This window comes from Desmodus rotundus, chromosome 12 (genome assembly GCF_022682495.2).
Source record: "Desmodus rotundus isolate HL8 chromosome 12, HLdesRot8A.1, whole genome shotgun sequence".
Classification (NCBI taxonomy): domain Eukaryota; kingdom Metazoa; phylum Chordata; class Mammalia; order Chiroptera; family Phyllostomidae; genus Desmodus; species Desmodus rotundus.
This window is the reverse complement of record NC_071398.1, coordinates 95,301,517-95,319,141: the sequence shown is the minus strand read 5'-3', so window position 1 is coordinate 95,319,141 and position 17,625 is coordinate 95,301,517. Positions and strand designations below refer to the sequence as shown.

General features: G+C 53.4%; 1 protein-coding gene across 2 annotated transcripts in view; it reads right to left on the bottom strand.

The window, feature by feature from the left end:
• Nucleotides 1-17,337, bottom strand: part of KIAA0040 (KIAA0040 ortholog) — a 32,823-nt gene extending 15,486 nt beyond the window's left edge. Inside the window, exon 1 of one of the 2 annotated variants that reach the window (XM_024553199.4) lies at nucleotides 17,045-17,337. The gene's annotated coding sequence lies outside the window, so the exon portion shown is untranslated. The remainder of the gene's footprint in view (nucleotides 1-17,044) is intronic. The other variant, XM_071219721.1, reaches the window with a different exon arrangement.
• Between the last annotated feature and the right edge of the window lie 288 nt (nucleotides 17,338-17,625).

Sequence of the window (17,625 nt, the reverse complement as noted above, 5' to 3'; positions counted from 1 at the left end):
AATCGATATGAACACATCTCTCAAAGGGTTCGGTGTTTTATCCATTGTGCTGCTTCATGTTAACCCGAATATCCAGCACAGCGCCTCGTAGAAAGTGGGTGGCAGGAAGGACTTGTTGGATGGATGGATGGATGGATGGATGGATGGATAGATAATGAATAAATGGATGGATGGATGAATGAATGAATGAGTGCGTGAATGCATGCATTGCTGGGAAGCATAAAAAAAGACACCATGTGTGGAAAGCATGCAGCATAAGTGCACCTCACGCAGTGGGTGCCTTACAATCGCCTTGAAAACGACGTAACACTGTATTTATTATTATACCGCTCATATTGTGTGGAAGGTGAAAAGATCCACTTAAAGAATTGTTTTGTTGTAACCAGAGTTGGGTCAGTTTTTCCCCCACACTGGTTTGAAGAGTGAGCCAGCCAACTCTGAGGGAACCGGGGCAGACATGCTGGCTGGCCCTCCGCCCTCTGGCTAAGCGTCCATTCATCCCCAGCTGCGCCTCTCTTTCGGCCCTCTGACCTCCAGGACCCAGTTTCTCAGGGGTGCCTTGTTCTGCCCGTCACTCTCAGCTTTCTCCTCTCCATTTCAGCGAGAATGTGCGCTTGTTCTCCTTTGCCTGGCCTCTCTTGACACAGATACCTCAGGAGGCCAGAGCCTCAAAACAGAACATTGGCAAAGTGTCTTATCACCTTTCACAGGGATGGGAGTGTCTGTTGCATCAAAAAGCCACCATTCCTTGTGTTCTAAGAGCGTGACTCCGTGTGCATAACCAAGGTTTGACAGACACAGCCTGTTCCAGGGGGTGGGCCTTTGTGTCCCCACTATACAGATGGGCAAAGAGAGGCTACTGGAGATTAAGTGGTTTGCCCAAGGCCGTGCAGCTGCCGAACTACAGAAGAGGTTCAACTATAGTCCCATCTGAGTCCCCAACTCCTGAGGTGACCACCGTCTACACAGCCAGCATCCTCAGTAGGCCGAGGACTTCAGTCTCTGGACCTTGTCTTCTGGGACGAAGGGTGTTCACCCACTGCTTCACCCATCAGCCAGTTTAAAGCCTGTGCCCTGCAGATGTGCTCCTGATTAATTACAGTGCCCTCTGGCTTAGCAGCTCCAGTTTTCATAGGACCAAACGTGCAGAAGAGAGGCACCAAATAACACTACATACGACAGTGGGCATTGGGGGTTACTTCCGACTCACAGGCCCCTTTATTTGCTTATTCATGTATCCGCCTCTTCGGATTGCATGTGAAGTTCTCAATCTTTAGCTAGTCCTCCACTTTGGCTGCACTACCCTCACAGACAGGATTGGCTGGGCCTCTGTTCCCTCCTCCCTCCACCCCCTACCCCGTCCCCCTGCCTGCTCACCCAGTCCTGTGCCCTACCTGGTCCCCGCAGGCACTTAATGCCCGTGGCCCCTGGACTGCCCACTCCCATGAGTAGGGACCACACTACCCACCCTTGGTGCCATCTCCTGTGGAGGGGAGAGCCATCCAGGGGCTGGAAACAGAGAAGTGAGGGCCCCAGGCATGACCTCCTTTCCAGCTTGAGGGCCTGAGCCTGGTCTTTGGCTAATCAGTCAAGTGATAAGGAGGAGGGACGTTTGCAGGAGTGAACACGTACCAAAACCTCCCCAGGATGACACCCAAGGGCAGCCGAGGGGGGCAGTGGAAGAACTGGTAAGCGAGCAGTCAGAGGACCCAGTCCTAGGCTTGGTCCAGTTGTCAGCCCAGCGTCTGGCCTTGGGCCCATCAGTTCCGCTCCTGAGCCCTTCCCTCATCCGAGCCACGAAGCTATCAAGCAGCCGAGATATGTCCAAAGACTGTTGTGAAGAAAACACAAAACAGGCGTGTGGAAAGGACACCAAGAAGGGAAAATTGTGATCTAAATGCAAGGTAGTGGCGTGGTAGAGGACCAGGTGAAAAAGCTGAATTAAAGCTCAGATGGGAACTCTGGGCGGCTCTTGCCGGCCCCACCTGACCCCCTCCTCCCTTCCCCTGGCCCTTTGTGAATCGGCATCATTATAAGCCCCGTCTCTAATAGGGGGATGTGTGGGCACACACGGTGACAGCCCCGTGCGCTGGTGTTCACCGTGTGCGTGTACCTGATCCGACCCCATCCTGGTGTTAGTGGAGCCTGTAGCCATGGTTACAGTGCATTCCTCGGCTGTACAGTTCTCAGTTTTATTTTTCAAAGCTGTTTGGTAAGGGCTTGGAGCGCGTGTGGGTGGGTGTGGTAAGTGCCTAGGTAAAGTTTTATTTTTGGCGATGGTGAGCCCAGGCTCTGAGGTCACCTTGAGGGGGGGCGGGAGAGCAGGGGTGGGGGCAGGGCGGTGCCTTCTCTCTTCCCCCAATAAGGGGGAGGCTCAGTCACTGACGGCCGAGTCTTCACACGTCATCTCTTGGAGGGAAAGAGTGTTTTTTGAAAAAGCAAGAAGACAACCAAGCCCTTGTGTGATCCTGGTTCTCCCACACAGGTGGTAATTAAAAAATAGACCTCAAATTTGAAGTGGCATAATTTGCCTTAATATCGCCGACGGGAACTCAGCGTTCCACGGACTTAGCAGCAGTAACCGAATGGCTGATTTATTTTTCTCAGCGGTGGTCAAGGGAGAGGTGGTTTGGTCAGAACGCTCGAAAACTAACGGAGTGGCAAAAATATACAATTATGCAACTCAACAGCAATACAGATCCGGCTTTATGTTCCTTCCCATTTCCTCCCTTCGTTGAATGTTAACAAAGTTCAGGACAATCACAAGCCCAGAGCTACCTTGCTGTATGTAATCTTAAGGCCTAAAACGTAAAGGCCAAACCGCAGGGGAGGGAGCCGAAATATCCTCATTCCAGAGGAGCCAATGGTGTGGGGCTGGGGGGGGGGGGAGGGGGCGAGGGGCGTGTTGAGTCTCATGTGCTGTCTGCTCTAGTTCCAATCTGCACCTCTCAGGTCGAATGCAGATTTCCTCCCCTCCCCCTTTTTATCCCCCCAATTTTGATTAAGTCATTGCTGGGGCACGCGGAGGACCCATGTGAGTGTCCCAGAGTGTTTCCTGAGCACCCCACTCAGGCCCACGGCCCCCCCTTTCTCTGAAACTGGTGGCATTTTCTCAGTCTCGTCAGACGACGCGTTAGATGCCTCTGCTAATACATTGTTACCCGCCAGGCTCCCGCCACAGAGAGACTCTGGAATGGCAACCAGCCTCGCCCTGTCCCCGGTCCCCTCCGTTTGCCTGCCCTTGCCCCCAAACACCTTCCTCCCCACCCCTGAAGTGCCCCTCCCAAAGCGGGCTGCAAGCGTTGTAATATCTGCAGATACGTGACATGGGAGGACCTGCTTACGCTGTGAATTGCGTGGGGGTGGGGGTACCCCTGCAGATGCTAACATGTATGCAGACACCACACACACACACACACACACACACACACACACACACACACACACACACACACACACATCCTTTCCTCAGCCTCAACCCTGCACTCCCCACATCCACCATCTCTGTTCCGTCCTTGCCTGGAGACCTGAGAGCTTTGGAAACCACACAGGCCACTGGGAGTGGGGAGGATGAGGCGGGTAACTTAGGCCTTTCTCCAGCTCTCTGCAGGGTGGCTTCACGGTGTGGCGGCCTGCAGGCTCGGGGCCGGCCTGTAGGCTTTATCTCCCGTGAGCAGCCCAGAATACATTTTTTAGAATCAGGCTAACACTCAAAGTATCAGGGGCTTGAAGGAACAGTACACTGGGTGGGAACGTTTTGACAGAGCAAATGCTCTGAACGTGTGGCCCTGCCTCGGCCAGTCAGAAGGCAGGAGAGGGCCCCAGGGCGGGTGGCTGGCTCGGGGCAGCCAGAGGAGGGGACGGGTGTCCTCGTGGTGCTCCTCCCGGGAGAGCCTGCAGGGCCCCAGTTCTGGCTGGGACTTTTCTCCGGCTGTATCTGTTCAGGCTCCTGCAGGTTGTCACGCAGGGCGACTTCTTGGCTAACAGTTGCCCAAGGGTGGGGTGTGGGGAAGCTCACGGGCCCTGGCCTGAGGACCTGGCTCAGAGACTGACTGGTGCCTTAGCAAGGGCATTCGGTGACTGTGGGCCCCTGTTCCGCCATCTCCAAAATGGGGACAACATCTGACAAACACACAAGAAAGTGATGGCATGTGGGGCCTGGATGGAAGGACACTGGGGACAGGGCTGGAGGGAGACAGGTTGTCCTCTCGGTCCTTTGGTCCTGAGGGTCTGCCCCAGGCAGGCGCTTTCTCAAGTCAGCCGACAAGGGGACGCTGAGTCAAAGCAGACAGCGCCTGTGTGAGTGCTGCTGGGCTGTCAGGAACTGCTCAGAGACTCAGAGTCCCCCCTGGAATTATTCCAGGCAGAATTAATAGGGGCCTGGCAAAAACGTGACTCCTCCGATCTGCGGGCGGTCCAAGGGGCCTGAAGCTCTTGGGAAATTTGCTCCCTTGCGGGGAGGGCTTCCTGTTTCCCATCCAGAATGGATGGGTGGACGGACACCTCCCCACCCCTACCTGGTGGCAGTCACCTGGCTATGGAAATGTGCTGGGCAACCTGGGTCCTCCTTGTGCCAGGTGACCTGGGCTTCCCAGGGCTGGCCGGGCGTGGGGGTGTGTCCACCCTGCGGAGCCCGCTCTGAAAAGCACACTTGATCCTCCTCTGCCTGGAGGCGGTGGCCCTGGTACCGAATTTGTGGCTGACCTCTGGATGACCCTATGGGGGGGAGGTTTGTGCAGAGTGGGTGTGAGGCTCCCTCTGCACATATAAAAATGACGCTGCATGCATATTGTTCTTTGTGTATGAAGAGGCTGACAGCACAGATAACAATCATTTGCATCCATAAAATGTGCCATTTGAATTTTTTTTCCTGAAGTTGCACATGGATTTTTATATCAAGAAGTGTTAGTTCAGTTTATACCAACACGGTGAGGAGGGAGAACAAAGAGGTGCAGGAACAGAGTTCCTTCATGAAACTTTGAACGCTCCTGCCAGGGGATGGTTCAAACCCCTGAACCCCCAAACCTCGGGTTCCTCATGCCTAAGACGGGGAACTGATGAGCCCACTGACTTCCTCACCATCCAGTGTTGTGGTGAAAGTCAGCTAATAATATCACGAGAGATCTTTGTAAACGGAAAGGGCCCTTCTGAGTTTAATTCCCCCAAACAATCACAGCCATTAGAGGCTAAAGTGAGTACCAAATCCTAAGTGCACACACGATGAGAAAGGAAAGGGGTGATACTGACTGGGGTTTGAAGCAGCGGCAGGGGGCGGGGGGTGTGTAGAGGAGACACAGGTTGTGCTGCACTCTGTGCTGAACGTCACCACGTGGAGGGCTGGACGTTCGGAGGGAGAGGGAAGTTGGGGGGCACTGGAGAGGAAGGGGCAGCGAGAGCAGAGGCTCAGGCCAGTGCATGCGGAGTGTGGCGCTGGGGCGGCAGTGCAGAAATGCTCTGAGGAAGAGCGCAGGATGAGGTGGTCCAGGCACGGCTGGGGACACGACAGATGGCTGTGAAGGCCGAACAGAGGTGTCATGGGCCCCAGGGAAGCCCTGCAAGCTGGTGAGCAGGGGACATAGCAGTGTTGGTGTTTCAGATGCCACATTCTCTTCCTGAGCTCACCTGTCAATCAAAGTGTGCCTCTGCTGCAGCAGGGGATGGTGCAGGGTTAAGCCCCACCCCCCCGGGTTCAGCAATCACAAATATTACAATGAAAAAATAAAACATTTATCCTGGCTGCTGTGGCTCAATGGACTGAGCACTGGCCTGAGAAACAAAGAGTCATTGGTTCGATTCCCAGTCAGGGCATGAGCCTGGGTTGCTGGCCAGGTCCCCAGTAGGGGGTACATGAGAGGCAACCACACATTGATATTTCTCTCCTTCTCTTTCTCCCTGCCATCGCCTCTCTGTAAAAATAAAAAATCTTAAAAAAAAGAAAAAAAACTTTTATTAATAGCTTACTTTCTGCCTTAGACAAAAATCTGATTATGAATCGAAATGAAATATCACCAAACCAATCAGAAAGAAATGGCTATTTATCTCCTACTCCCCTGGGGTGGGAGAGGGGGATAAAAGCTGCGCAGTAATCACTTCCCCAAGTCTTCCGCTGACACCAGACCCGGCTGGGGCTGTTTATTTGCAGTCAGGGAAAGTCCATCAAGGACCCTGCTGTGATAACTCATCCTAATTTCTTAAAGGCTCTTGCAAACATTTCTCCATTCAGTCCCCAGTCATATGAGCAGGGAAGGCTTCCTTGGCCTGGTTCATAGAGGAAAAAACTAAAGAGCGGAAGCGTGTTCAAAATTCTTTTAAAATAACAGAGCTGGTTAGGGGCCGAGGGCCTGGGACTCTGGGCTCCTGCTTTCCCAGGGGGAGGCTCTCTCTACCAATTCCTAAAAAGCACCAGGAAAGTGAGCAAATGGGCAACCAGTCATTTCTGCCGATCAAAACCCTTTCATTTCTTGGGCTCTGTGGGCTTTGTGGTCTCTGTCGTTTGGAGCCTCACACGAGCTTCTTTATCTGGAACCCCCAACACTCAGCAATCCCACCCTAACCACCACCCTGAATCTTCTGGTCCCTCTCATGTTCATCTCAGTTAAAATGCTGTTCCCCTTGGGAACTGTCCCTGTGCCCACACTGTCCCCCGACAACAGCCTGCAACCTACTGTAGGCTCAGTGTTTACTCGGTTGTCTTTCTTCCTTTCTAGGCAGATCAGTTCCCCTCACTGCATCCCCAAGAGCTGGGGCAGGTTTTGCTCTTGGAAAATATTTGCCGAATTAATGAGTGAACATTTTTATAGATGAGGAAGCGGGGGCTCGCTCACAGCTAATCAGGATAATGTGGCCGATCTCCCCCCTGATGCCCAGTGGTCCCTTCACTCTGCCCGCTGGTTTCTGGGTTCACACACGGCACTGTGGGCAGGTAGAAGACGCTCAGGGGAAAACCATCCGCCCGCTGGAATGTCAACATTCTGGATCTGGAGAACTCTCACAATCTGGGTGGAGATGCCAGATATTCCTGGGCATTCCACAGTGTAAGTGTACCCTGCAGGCCTCTCTGGGTGACCGGCTCCTTCTGGATCTCCGGAGACGCCGTCGGTACCAAGGTCAGAGATGACAGAAGGGAGGCCCGACACCCATGATCTCTGGCCTCCAAAGGAGACGGGCGTCAGCCTCGCAGGGTGGGGGACCATCCTGAATGTTGACGTGACTCCCGTTGAAAGCGAGGTGTGGTGTCGGAAAGCCCCGCCCGGCTGTGTTCCTGACGTTTCGGTGTCTGTGGACTGGCATTTCATGGGTGATTCCTGACGGCCAGGACGATTGCGTCGGGTCTGCGTGTGTGGAGCATCTTGCTGCCTCACTGTGATTACTGCACGAGGCTCTCCCTGTTACATCCCCCAAGGGAAGACCACTTTGCTGCTGCTTCCTTCCTTCCCTGAGCCTGGGTTGTTGACGCAACAGAGGCTGAAGGGGCAAGGACTGCTGCGTCGTCCTTTGCCCGCAGTGCAGCTGCAGCAGTTTGACGCACAGGCATTGGGCACCCACCTGGTGCAGGAGGACTGGGCCCTGCTCTCTTGTCTAAGGCTCTCCCAGGCACTGCTGCACCTGCCAACCACCTGGGTCGGGGGTCCCAAAGGGAGCAAATGGTATAGACTGTGAACTCAAGGAATCTGTTTTTTGTGGGGGAAATGGATGAGCCCAGGGCAAGAACAAGAAAGCATGGCTAGTTAAGGGCCCCAAGGGAAATGCAAACAAACAGTTGTGGGAGCAGCAAGGAGGAAGCTGTCAGCTCCAAGGAGGAGTCTGGGCGAGGCTTCCAGGAGGGTGTGATTTGGGTTGGCACTCATAGGGAGAATGGATGATTCAGTGTGGGGAGGATGGAAAGACCGGACTCCAGGTTGCTCAGGAAAGTGCAGCTGGCTCAGAGGAGGAGTCCAATCAAGGGGGGCCTGGGCAGGGCGCAGCCAGAGCTGGAGGCTTCCAAGCTCCTGCTGTTGCCATGGCGACTCTCAAACAATCCCTCCAGCCCACAGCTCTAATCCATGGAGTTCCTCCACAGCCTGGCCAGCCACAGGTGTGGGGCGGTGCCCGAGCTGTGGCCCAGGAGAAGGGCTGCTCTGGGACACGGCTCTCCCTCCTTGCCAGAGTCCAGGGACAGAGCTGGGGGTGACTGGTGACGTGCTGGGCTGAGGTCCTTACGGGAAGTTTTCTATGTTTGGCCATGAAAGCAAATTACTGTGCTAGAAAACTTTGTGTGGACAGGGAGTCTGTGTCCTTCTTCCCCTGACCTGGAACACACTTTTTCTCTTTGTATATTCTCTTTTCTCCCTCCTCCCTTTTTTTTTTTAAAGAGAGGGAGAGAAACATCAATGTGCGGTCGCCTCTCTCATGCCGCCTACTGGGGACCTGGCCTGCAACCCAACCATGTGCCCTGACTGGGAATCGAACCCCCGACCCTTTGGACTGCAGGCCCATGCTCAATCCACTGAGCCACACCAGCCAGGGCCCCTCTGTATATTCTTAAGTTTGGCGGTAATCCTGATTTTAACTCTAGTGTCACAGGGTAACCAAAACTGGTTCCTGTTGGCTCCAGTTCAAAGGGATCTCTCTCTCTCTCCCCCCCTCCCCCCCTCCCCCCTCACATATACACACACACATTCAGCCTACCCATGCAGCAATATTGCTCACATTTAGCACAAGTTTGGTGGATACCAAATGTGGCGTTTGTCCAAGGGGCAAACCTCTGTCAGAGGTTACAAATTGGAAGCACACAAGGTGGATGTGACCAGGGAGTGGATTCTGTTTCCTTCACAGCTTTCCAGATTCAAAGCACATCCCCCTACCTTCCTGCCCCACCGGCATTACCCCGTTAGGTGGACAAGCCTGGGTCAAAGCCTGCCCCCCATTTACTGTCTGTCTGCCCATCTCCCTTCCCTGACCCCTGGGTTGTGTCTGTTTGGAGAGCGTCTATGAACTGAAATCGAGGACCCCGGCATTGGAGTCACGTGTCAGTGTGACAGGGGCTGGAAGTTCCACCAGCAGAAGCAGATGGACCTGTGTTTGTTGATGAACCTGTGTCTAATGAGCAGCTACTATGTACCAGATACTGTGCACTGGGAATACAACCAAGAGTGGCACCCAAGGGTGACTGGGGGAGAGTCAGATCTTACCGAGGGTCACCAAGGTTTATGAAGAAAACAATACTGGAGCCAGGGGAAGGGCACTTAGCTCTTGGTAGAGACCTCAGTTTCCTCATCTGTGAAATAGGGATAGTGGTTGAGCTGCCGTGAGGGTTAAACGGGAAGGAGGAGGTGAGGGCGTTACTGCAGCACCTGGCACATGTACACTCGTACAACACTCCATAAATGTTTCTGTTGTCACCTGTTGCTTCCTACTCAGTCACACCCAAAGGACTTACGGTTTACCCAAATATGCTCTTTGTCAAGCATCCAAATAGCCCTGTATCTCTAGGACAACAAGAGGCTATATCTCTCGTTAATGCGTAAGCTCAACGGCAACCAACATGGGGCCAGGAGTAGAAAAGTGTACCACTTAATATGCGTATTTTCTATAAGAAAGGAAAGTGAATCACAAGTATGCTGATAAGAATGTGGGAGAAGGGAAAATAGTCTGGCGGTTCCTCAAAAAGTTCATCTGAGAATCACCATACGGTCCAGCATTTCCACCCCTAGGTGTGTGCCCAAAGCAACTGCAAACAGGTACCCCAACAGATCCTCGTACACGTGCATTTACCATAGCCAAAAGCTCCATGGACCGATGAACACAAAAACAAACTGTGCTGTGTGCACACAGCGGAGTACTACTCAGCCATGAAAAAGCATGGAATGCCCATAGACCCTGAACCTTGGACGGACCTTGAAAACATTATGCTACATGAGAGAAACGGCAGACAACTGTAATTGAATAACAATAAAAATTAAAAAAAACAAAGTATAAGTTATATCTCATTAAAGCAAAGTATATATAAAAAAAAGAAAAAAATAAAACATTATGCTACATGAAAAAACCCAGGCACAAAAGGTCAGACACTGTAGGATTCCACTTATGTGGAATAACAGAATAGACAGGCCCCCAGAGACAGCACGCCCAGTGGTGGGTGCCAGGGGCTGGGAAGAGGGAGCGGTGGGGGTAACGGCTTCGTGGGTACAGGGACTTACTTGGGGATGATGGAGACATTGTGGAACTACATAGACGTGGTGATTACACGACACTGTGAATGAACTAAATGCCGTTGAATTGCTCACTTCAAAAAATTGTTAATTTTAGGTAATGTGAATTCCTCCCCGATTAAAAATGTGGAAGGAGAGAATGGGAAATTTCCTGAAAGCTAATGGATGGTGAATGGAACAGGATAGTGTGGTTTCCTTAGGAGTTGCTTAGGAAGTAGAAAACGTCAAGATCGTGTTTTCAGAGTGAGTCCTCCATTCCCTGCAGAGCCAGAGGTCGAGGGGCCACACATCTCGGTGGCTTCAGTGTGCCCATGGAAGGGGTGATAATGTTAAACCACAACAGGCTGATTCCTGGAAACTGTCAGTCAGGAAGGAGCACCAGACCTTCTTCCTCATGTGGCACACGCTCTGTGACAGTGTTGCTTCCCCTGTCCCAGACAGGGTGGGGGACGCGCAGGGCATCTGTCTGGAAATGAGATGTTCTTTCCATGGCTGGCTGGGCAAACCCGTGCCATCCAGCCACTGAATATAGCCAAAGTTGGCTCTGCCCTAGGAGGGGCCCACAGCATCACAGGTCGCGTCTGGTTGTAGGGCGGTTCACGGGCCCTTCCTGCCCCCACCCCAAGGAGTGGAGGGCTCATGATGGGACGGGTGGGTCACCCACTGGGCAGGGGGAATGTCCCAGGTCAGGAGTGGAAGGCGGAGAGGCAGGAGGGAGGCTGGATATCCATCAGGCGTTTACAAGGAAGGGGCTGGATAGATGGGGAAGTGTCTCAGCGTCAACCCTTGTCCCACACGTAACACTGAATAAATAACCCGAGGGGCTCAGGTGGGCGACCGCGACGGCTGACATTTCTGTGCACTTCGAATTCTTAGCCCCACCATTCGGCACATGGCTGTGGAGACTGTAGCCTGAGCACTAAAAATTCGAGGGGGCCGAGAAAGGCTGGGTGGGATTTGTTTACTCCTGGTCCCTGATCCTTAGGAAGGTGTCCATGGCCCCAGCTTTAGGTCCTGGGAGAGGTGAGACCATGTGTGTGAGTGGCTCCCTGGAGTCTCGGGGTTCTGGCCAGAGGGGCTTCCGAAGGCTGGCACTTTGTCCCCTGGTGGGGCTAGGGTCACAGAGCTCAAGCGGGAGGACACACAGACCCAGGATCCTGCTCAGGTTGGGGTGGGACAGGCAGGCTCCAGCCCTGCCCTGCAGTACCTGCTTTTTCAAGGGGGTCAAGGGTCATGAGGTGAAGACATGGCGTGTCCACTGTGTGCCATTCATTCTGTGTCCACAACACTACAGCTGGAGGACTCCTCACTTCCCTCCCGGCCCCAGCCCAGCCTGGACAGCTCTCCCACCTCGGGGACAGTGCGAAGACTGAAAGCAGTGTGACAGCAACTCTCCTCCTTGTGATTAGAGTTTTCCCCTCTCCTGCCAATTTTCTTTTGTGACTCGCCTGGCGAACGACAGGAAGTGGCTGCTGGGCTTTCCGGAAGCCGGCCTGGCTTGCAGTTAGGGTCGTTTTGGAGGAAAAGGAGCGTCAACCGAAGAGCCTCCTGGCAGGAAGAGGTTTCAGGTGGTTAAAAGCAAGTCTGCAGTGGCTTCTAAACACGGCCTTCAATTTTGACCTAGAAATAGAGCCACGGTGAGGTTTGCTTTCATGTCTCAGCAACAAGCTCCACAGATCAGCAGCTTGCTTATAGCTGAGGGAGCAAGTTCCTTCCCGGGGGCCAGACCTCGATTTGGGCACAGCCATGGCCCCTGGGAATCACCCTGACAAAGGAATCTTGCGTTTGTGTGACGTTCACTCTGGAACTTGGCTGTGCTGTCCTGTCTCCACTACCGGGTCCACTCACGCCCCAGGTGGTGGCCTGGTGAGGTGGCTCAGGCCCGTGCTGGGGAGAGTCAGGAGCCTGGGCTGCTCTCTCTGGGCCTGGGAATCACCCCACCCAGAATCTGCTGCAGGTCTTCCTGTTGCCGCTGGGAAGGGGGAGATGGCCTGTCTGCCCATTTTCTCTCTCTCTCACTGGGATGAGTCTCGGAGTGCCCATGATTTGCCTGCAGCCTCTCTTCAGGCGGTAAATTGTGTATCCATGTTTGATGGGTAACTCCAACCGGTCCCTGGGTCTCAATATGGTCTGTGGGACACATGGCGTGAAACACCAAAAGTGGGGAGAAAGGCACCCAGTGCATTCCCCTTGTCCAGGGCTCTTTGGGAATTCTCCAAGGTCTGCCCCCGTGTCCTCTGGAGCCACTTGGGAGAACATTCAGCTTTGAGGGCAGCCTTTTTATGTTACCTCTCTGCCAGCATTTCAGTCCCTGTGCCTGTGCCTGTGTGTGCAGGATGGAAGGTCCAGGTGTGAGGAACCCTAGGGTGTCCACTGTTCCAGCACAGAGAGACGGAGCTCGCATTGCGGTCCCTCCCTGAACCAGTTGCTGACCTGGGCGCATGCTCTGCCTGCCTGAAGCTTAGTTTGCTCATCTGTGAAGTGAAGGGGTAGGGCAGCTTCTCGCTCAAGTGTTTTTCCATTTGAAGTCTTCGAGTCTGTGGTTACTTCCTTTTTTCATCAACAGCCAGCCCTATCAGAAGTGTGTTGACTTGAAAGTTTTGATGTTGGCATAAAAGTCAAGCTTCACTGGGATGGAGAATAGGTCAGGCTTCCCAGCTGGGGCCAGAGGGAAAAATCCCAGATACACCCATGTAAGAGGCATCCATCGATGCTCAAATTCAGGGCCACTGCTGATTCAACCGGCACCTTGGATCAGAAAAAATCATCCCCTTGGAGGACACCTGGAGGCACGTGGGTGGTCCATGGCCCAGCACAGGAAAGACCGGCCGCTTCAGCCCCACATGCTCCCGGGAGCCCTTGCGCAGTGTGTGACCTGCTTCAGCGTCAGTAAAGCATTCACTCTGGGGCTCTGGCCACTGTGGGCGAGGAGTAAAAAGAGAAGTGACCAGAATAGTTGTGTGCCGTTGGTATGACGGGAGACACAGGTAAGAGCTGCAAGTCTGGGCCCGAGACGCTGTCCAGGCCCAACACCTGCTCAGTCCACCCGATGGCTTCTGGAGGCTAGATGAGTAATAATGGAGCCCCTTAATCTTTACAGAAGCTTACAATTTCTGCAGCACACTCAATGCACTCTCTTCTTCAACCTGACCCCGATTTTAACCATTGCCCTGGCGAGTAATAATTATCCCCATTTTAATTTTTTAAAAAAATTATTTATTTATTTTTAGAGCGAGAGCCAAAAGGATTGAGAAAGAGAAACATTAATGTGTGGTTGCCTCTTGTGCGGCCCCCACTGGGGAACCCAGCCCGCAACCTAGGCACATGCCCTGACTGGGAATCGAACCCGAGACCCTGGGGTTTGCAGGCTGGTGCTCAATCCACTGAGCCACACCAGCCAGTGCTTATTATCCCCATTTTAAATGTAAGGGAAATGAAGCTGAGAGATTCAAAGACTTGTTCAAGGGCAAGCCAGTCAGGGGTCAAGATAAGAATTGAACCCATGTCTGTCTAGTTCCAAGTTCAAGGCTTTTTTCCCTTCCACACCAGATCCCATAAGACCCTGACCTGGGCAGGGGCAGCCAGACGGAAAGGACCACCCTGTAGGGGTCAGAATCGGCCTGGGGAAGTCACCCTCCCGTGTGAATGACTGCAGGGCTCTCACCCCCACGTGCAGTGAGTTCTGGGGGGCTCTTGGCAGATCTTACAGTTGAGCTAAAGTATTCATTTCTCTCAGTGGACGAGATTTCCAGGGATTGGCTTGTTTGGTTAAACCCACTCGTACTTCCTGTGTGCCGTTAACCCAGGATTCTCCAATATCTCAGGCATCATCCTGCAAGGCGCCAGGGGAAAGCCTTGGGCGCCTAGAGAGAGTCATTTGGAAGCCAGCATTGATATGAAAAGGATATCTGCAGGCCTTTCCTGACAAATCCAAGACTCTCAGCAGCCCGTGGTCTCACAAGGCTTCTCTGACTCCTTCAACACTGCATTCGTGTTCCATTGGAGCAGCCTCCAGCTCTTGCTGAGCTCCAGAGCAGAGCGCTCCCTGCTGACCACACTGCTCCGCCTGGGCCTCTCCTAGGAATAGCCAACATTGACATGTCTAAAGTGTTCACTGCCTTCTTCTTCCACAATCCACTTCCCAAACCCACTCCTGTGTAGTTCATGGGATTTCTACTGCACGCATCACAATACACCCCCACCCCCAGCTCAGCACTGTATAAACATCCTCTCTCCCACTCACTCCTCCATTACCACATGCGGCTGGGCACCAGGTACTTTGATTCTCCTTCCTAAACATACGCTGAAATCCACTCTATTTCCTCAGATCCCACTGCCATTATCTTACTCGAGGTTCTCCCCATCTCTGTGTCCCATCTTGCCAAGCCAGCTTCCTCTGGTCACTAGTTGTCTCTCCAAACACAAATCCAACTGTATCCTTTCCCTGCTTAACAACCCAAAGATTCTTCCCATTGCTACAGGAGAGAGCTCACAGTTCTTAGTAGAGTATTGGGTTGGCCAAAAAGTCCATTACGTTTTTTTCCTACGATGGCTGTAGGAGTGCTTCGTTGTCTTTAACTTCATTTGAAACAATTTTGTTAGATTGTATTGTGACAGCCATCCTATCGGCGTGCATTAAAAGAACTTATCAAAATTGGTGAATTTTTGTGCAGCCATTTTAATATTGGAAGATGGAAGAAAACATGCAACATTTTCAGCATATTATGCTTTATTATTTCAAGAAAGGTAAAAAAATGCCATTGACATGCCAAAAAAAATTTATGCAGCATATGGAGAAGGTACTGTGACCGATCGAATGGTCAAAAGTGGTCTGTGAAGTTTCTTGGTACTGTTGACATTTTGGCCAAATAATTCTCTGCTGTGGGCTGTCTCATGCACTGGAGGATGGTTAGCAGCCCCCCTGGCCTCTGCCCACTAGCAGCCAATAGTGGCAGATAGCTGACTTACTCAGAATATCCAAATCAACAAAATTATTGGTGAAAATGAAAAAGGTGTCTTTTATTTTACAGAAAAAACTAAACAGACTTTTTGGCCAACCCAATAATACAGTCCCCGTGACTTGCATTTTCCCCAACCTGCCCTTGACTTTGCATGCACTCTTTGCCTGGACACCCTTCCCTGGGACCTCCCACTCATTCCCCACACCTGCCCATCCACAACTTTGGCAGGGGTGACCTTCTGTATTTTGCTGTGTATAATGTGCACCCTATTTTTCCCTCAAAAATTTGGGCAAAACAGTGTGCATTATACACGGCAAAATACGGTACTTCCCCGGGGGAGTTTATCCCACCCTCCCTGGGATTCTTCCAGTGCCCTGCGGCCAGTGCTGTTGGTCAGGGTGTGGAAGATTCTGAGCTGCAGTTTGTGTCTGTATCTGCCTCACCTATTTGTTTCTGCCTGCTCAGATTGTGGGCAAATTATCTCAGGACTCCAGGGTGTCGACACACTGCCTGGCACCCAGTAGGTACAGTCAGTGTTGAATGAATGGATGGGAGGAGGGATGTCTCCCTCTTTGATGAAAGCAGTAACTTGCTGAGTGTTCATTATTCTCTTGGGTTTAGTCTTCAGGGAAAAGGACAGAAGTCATCCTCTCTTTATTCCTCCACAGGCTATGTGTTGATTAAGTATGGAGGCTGGGGAAACATTTGTTTTGCAATGCATTTCTTTCCTAAAATTGTATCTGGGGTGAAGATGGGGAGCCAGCATTTCAGGGGAAATGGAGGACTAAATCCTTTTCCAGCACCACTGCCTCCAACAGAGCAGGAGGTCACCAACCTCCTGGAGAGACCCTGGCTGAGTTCTTTGGGGGCCCTTGCAAACCATTTGTAAAAGGGTTAGGGACAAGATGCACCAACGCCACTTTTACATCTTCTAACTCAAGGCTCTCCCAGTCTCCAGCAGGACTTCAAAAGGAGGGGTGCTTAAAATGAGCTTCAGGTTCCCGGGAACCTTAGTGGAGTCAGTGAAACCCAACAGCTTCGGTGGGAGGGGGCTTCTGAGTCGCTCCGGTGGTCTTTCCCTCCCCTTCCTCATTCGACAGAAGCCAGGGAGCAGTCCTGCCAGGTGGCTGCGGGCTGGCTGCCGCCTGCTTCGTGCCAGTAGAGCCGGCAGCCTGCTTTGGTTTCCCTTTCGGTTAGCAGAGCTGGTGTTTCCCCACTAGCTAACGGCTGGCTGTCGTGGAGTGAACTATTATGACATAATGTGTCCTCTGTGAAGCTCTTCAAATCGCTGGGGCAACAGGGCTTGCCGTGTCCTACCTTCCGGGCGGGGTGGGGGGCCGGCGGGGAGGACTTAGTCAAAGAAGTAAGGCGCAAGCAATCTGCGTCCCGGCAGCTCCCCGGGCAAATGGGGAAGAGGAGGCAGGTTCCCATTCCACCCCTGGCTCCAGGCCATGTTTTCGCTTTGGCCACTTTCTCAGCGGGGGGGGGGGGGGGGGGGGGGGGGGGAAATTTGGCTTCACCTGGAATAATTCAGAAACATCTCAGCCTAACTTTTGGGAGGGTCTCAGGCCTTAACTTTTTCACTAGCAAACAGAATGTCCCTGTGTCGCTTCCAAAGCGCTCCTACGGGCGGGCAGCTGTTGGCGACTGGAGTCGGAGAACTCCACCCAAACCGCCCAGCGCCCACGCCGGGCGCCCCGGCAAACCAGGGAAACACCGCGGAGGGGCAAGGGGCGGCTCAGAAACCACGCTTCGCTGCCACTCACTTATCCCTGGGCGCTGGTCTCATCCTGCGAAGGAAAGATGTGAGCTGGAAGTCCCCTTCCGAACAGAGGGCAGCTTGCAATGTATTCAGACATACACACAACAACCACAAAAAGTCTCCAGACTCACCTTGCAGTCCCCCGAAGGACTTCCTGCCGGCGCGGTGGCCCTGGGGTCCCTTGCTGCTGCCGGCGTCACTGCGATATCGCGTGGGGGGCGCGCGGGCAGGGCCAGGCTCGTTTTCGGGGCGCCTGTGGGTCCCGGGCGCCTGTGGGTCCCAGCCGCCGGCGGGGCCGGGTGCGGGGTCAGCGGGCACCCTGAGCCTACCTGCGCCAGGAAAGGCGCCCTCTGCCTTCCCCGCCTGCCAGCCTGCCGACGCCTCGCATTTTTGAGGTTTTACTCCACCAACTGCGTCCCGGCCCTGATGTCACAGCCTGAACTTTCTGAATCAGCCGTGCTCGCTCTCCCGCTCCCTGGGCTCGTCCCGAGAGTCCCACGGGGCCCACGGACCACGGAGCCCTCCGACTTGGGTGCACACGCCCCGGCCGCGCCCTCCTTCTTGCCGCCAGTTTCCCGCACCCCACCCCGCCCGCCCCCGCAGTTACGTGTCTGTGCCCTCTCGCTCTGGGACACGCCTCCTGCAGGACACAGCCGCCCCTCCTGGCGGGGAGCCGGTCCCCAGGCGCTTTCACAGACAGCTGGAAAGTTCC